Genomic DNA, 4,341 nt, shown 5'->3' with positions numbered 1-4,341 from the left:
CGTCCCCCCGGTGTCGCTGAGGCTGTCGTGGCAGGATCCTGATGCCCCGGGGAGGGGGAGCAGTCCTTCCCCTGCGCCAGGCTGAGCCTCTGTCACCGGCGCTGTCTCAGCCCGGCAGGTGAGCGCAGCTGAATTGACATTTTCCACACTTTGTGATTTTTACACTGTAATTTGACATAATTAATGCCTACATTACTGCTGATAATTTAGCTAGTTAATTAAACTCGGAGGAGATAATTAAGGAGAGGCTACTGCTTGGACTGCTAATTGTTTTTGTCATTATTTTAGGGGCCCGACAGCTGCCGGCTGAGTCATCCTCCCCATCAGCTGATGGCCACACGTGACAGCGGTGCCGTGGGCACCGGGTGCCCGGTGAAGCGGCTGAGGGCTGCCGGCAGCTCGGCCCTCCGTGGGCTGGCCCGGAGCCAGCGGCCGGAGCCGCGCAGATGGCGAGCGGGGTCCCGCGAACGCGCGGCCCCAGCGCTGCTCCGGCCCGGGGTGGGAGCCTCCGGTTTGGGGCTGGACGAGATGTGGAGAGATGCAAAGAGGGTTTTGCGGAGGAAGAGTTAAGTGGTGGACAGGAATCAGCCTCCGGGGAGGGCAGAGAGGGAGGATGCTCAGGCCAGTGGTCCCTGAAACGCCTCAGGAGCCCACACTTTGGGGCTCACGTAGAAGCAGAGATCCTGCCCACCCAGCCAGCTGGAGAGGAGAGTGAGACCTGCAATTCCCTGTGCAGCAGTGCCAAGTGCTCTCCCTGGCACTGGGGAAAGCCCATCTGCCTGCAATCCCCAGAGCAGGAGGGGAAGGAGGGCAGAGGAGGGTCCCTCATCCCCATGTGAGTGGCTTTCCCCTTAACCCCACCCCAGCTGCCCTGGGCTGTGCTGCTGCAGCATGTGCCTTCTCCCTCTCAGGTGCTTTGGCTCCATCTTTAACTGTGAATATAACCAAACTCTTACTGCACACAAAAGCAGTGGGCGACAAACCCAGCTGGTCCCTGAAGACAAAAGCGCATCACCAAGCCGAAGTCCCTGCTTCCCACTGTGTTCCTTATCTCCTGGAGCCCTCTGCCAGCCTCATCCCACGCCACCCACCCTGCACCATTCCCTGCAAGACTCCAACCAAAGCGCCAGCTCCCCACGGCACCTGACACAGGCACAAAGTTCAAAATGACTTGGTCAGTGCCTGCATCTCTTCCACACCAGGCCCCTTGTTCTTCCATCCTGCTCGGCAACAACCTAAAACCCCATGGGAGCAGAGAAGCCCTCATCCTGTGGCCAGCTGGGAGGTGCAGGTGCTCTGCACATCCCAAGCATTCCCCCTTCTTCCCTGCAGCCTGGTGGGAGGAAGGCATCTTGAGGCACAGCCATCGGCTTATTCCTGCTCCACGACAGCTAGAGAAGCTTTGTCCAGCCTTCCTGACATGCAAAGCTCCCCAGCCTCCCCCAGCCCACTGGGGAGCACCAGGCCATGGCCCCTGATGGCCAGTTTCCCTCCCCACCACGGGCAGCACTGCCAGGCTGTTTGCTGCCGGAGATTTCTTTCCACCCTCTGCCTCCTGGCGAGCTCAGTGCTCCGAGCTGGAGGCCGGCTTGACATCTCAATCCAGAGATTAGGACAGAGACTGGTCACTGCCCAGTTCTGGCAGTGAACGCCCTTCAAATAATTTGATTAATCATCTTAGCTCCACTCAGCGCAGTTGGCATCCTCCAGAATCAAAGCCTCTCCTGAAATGCTGTGCAGAAAAACCATAAAGCTGCTGTAAAGGTTCAACCAAGCATGGACCAAAGCAGAAGCCGGGACTCCAGAGGCTGTGCACTGGGTTGGCTAAATACTCCCTCTAAATATGTCTACAGCTAGCAGTCAGAGACATATGAGATGTGTAACAAATTGCACAGGGGCTGCTTTTCCTTCTCTCACTGTTAGGAGGAGATTTTTTTCCCCCCTCATGCATTTCTATTTATCACAACGCAAAACAGAAATGTGCCAAAAGGATTTTATATTTTCATTTGGAACAAAAATATTTGGACAGCCCCAAGGATAGCAATTGCAGCAATCATGAAAAAGTAATACTCTGCGCTTCTGTGGTCCCTTCCATCCAAGCATCTCACAGCACTTCGCAAATGTTGGCCCTGATCCCACGGAGGCCCATGCACATGGATCATCCAGTATAGGAATTCATTCCACTGGGTTCAGCAAATCAGGACTGTGGGGCTCTGTGGGGCTCTGGAGTTGCTCACCTCCACACTCACCGAGTCAGCTGCTCCATCAGCACTCACACTGCATCCTGAGTTATTTGTTGATATTTAAGTCTGAGCTCCTGGAGTCAGGGGATTGTGTTTCCATTTTGAAAACTCTCTAGTTTGTCATCTTGGTGCAATCCCTGCAACAGGAACCCTAAAATCCCAGAAAGCAAAAGAAAATTAAGACAAACCAAACATACTCCCTTTCCAGCGCAATGCTTTTTTTGCAGGCTCATCTCTCTTTGGAGTCGTGCTTCAGGATTTCTGTATTTATTTTCACCAGAAGACAGCAATTCCTGCACTCCAATACTCATAAAAGAATAAACCCAGCTGATCTCAAACTGCTCAGGGAAAAATATGGCAGGGAGAGTGATATGCCAAAATCTGCAGCAGTGAAAAGCATAAACCTCAAATGTCCTTGTTCCCAGTGCCTCCCCTGCCAGAGAGACAACCACAGTCCAAACACTTGAGGGTTTGGTTGGAGTTTCTACTGTCATTGTTTTCTTGCATAAAATCAAAAAAACTTTTCTTTCTTGCTATATCCAATGCCCCAAAGCTCCACCAGGGATGGGAGGCCAAGAGCTCCCACAGACAACATCCCTTCATCTCCCACTCATGCTCCAGTGCCAAAGAGTGGCCAACATTCAAGACAAAGCTCAAGCCACAGCCCTTGCAGGGCTCCTGGGGGTCATCCCCCCTCAAATGGAGACCTTGCACGTCACCCCTTAGGCCTTGGATTGACACCTCCATGAAGGACATGCTAATTGTCACTGCTAATGAGCCCCTCTGCCACAGTGAAGCAGTGGGAGATAATCAGCCATTGCTGTGAGAGCAGTTTCCTTTAAGCATGAAGAGGTGGCCTCTTCCTCTCTACACCCCAGTCCTGGCCTTAGCAGGTCACCAGATTCCTCATAAGTGCACAGATGCTTTTGCAAAGATCCCTGGAGAAGCCACTGCCAGTGCATCACCGGGACAGCTCAGCTGAGCGGGAAGCATTGTCCCATGGACGTGCCAGGATGTCATCCAGTGCTTCACTGGGCAACTTGAAGGTGATTATGGCCCCAGGTGACCAGCTACAAACCAGAGCTGATGGCCTTTCAAGGCTGTTTTCTGCTCCTGGGGGCACTTCCAGCAAACCATCCAGTCTCTCTGTGTCCCACCCCCTTCCCCTGCGAGGAAGGACACGTTTGCTGCACTCGGAGAAGCGCGGCTGAGCAATGCCGCAGCCTGCGGTTAAAACCCAGCAGAACTCCAAACCACCCTTTCACCTCCCTCCCCTCCGTGCTATCTCCTGGTGAAATGAATCTCTGCTATCTGCCCAGTCCAGCATCTTCATCCCAGCAGAGACAGCCTCAGCCTTGCCTCCCCTGACCCCCTTTCCCCCCGACACGCTCGTGCAGACACATGTGCGCGGGAAGAGCGCCCTTAGCACCGGAGGGGAGAGAGGCGCAAAGGGGGAGCATTAGGTGGAATGAGAGATAGCAAAAGCACAGGCATATCAGACGTCTCCAGGCAAGATAACACGATAAATAATCAATCAATCCCTACAAAATCCTTAAGTGCTTGATGTATCCTCCTGCAAATTGAATCACTTCTTCTACCAGGAAGTTCTCTCTTGTAAATAAATGAGAGCAGAAATGGCCCATATTGAAAAATAATGTTGTTAAAACCACTGATTAAGTTTTACACAAGCATATGAGAGCAAACTAAAAGGTTTTAGCTTTTTAATTTAAGAAATGAGGAATATGATATAATTTCAATTTGTGATGAGATAAGATGTTCTCGATATTGTGGCTTCAATTGGATTATATCCTAATGTACTTTTATAAAGTGTCAGGCTAGCTGCAGATTAAGGTATGTGTGTAATATTCTTTATTAACAATTTAATGGACCTGCTTTCACTCTATCCATCTTAATCAGTGTTTCCAGTCCACCTGGGAGATCTAGTTAGTGCAGAACCTGAAACTCCAACCTGATGAAAGAGGGAACTCAGTGATCCGTCAGTGTCAAAAAACAAGAGGGAAGTACTGATAAAAGACTGTTGAGGATCATCTTTAACCTCATGTCATCAGTACCACTCCAAAAGCTCTCAACAACCGCT

This window comes from Corvus brachyrhynchos, unplaced genomic scaffold (genome assembly GCF_000691975.1).
Source record: "Corvus brachyrhynchos isolate BGI_N302 unplaced genomic scaffold, ASM69197v1 scaffold5, whole genome shotgun sequence".
NCBI classification, from domain to species: domain Eukaryota; kingdom Metazoa; phylum Chordata; class Aves; order Passeriformes; family Corvidae; genus Corvus; species Corvus brachyrhynchos.
The sequence above is the reverse complement of the archived record's forward strand: the minus strand, read 5'-3'. Positions refer to the sequence as shown.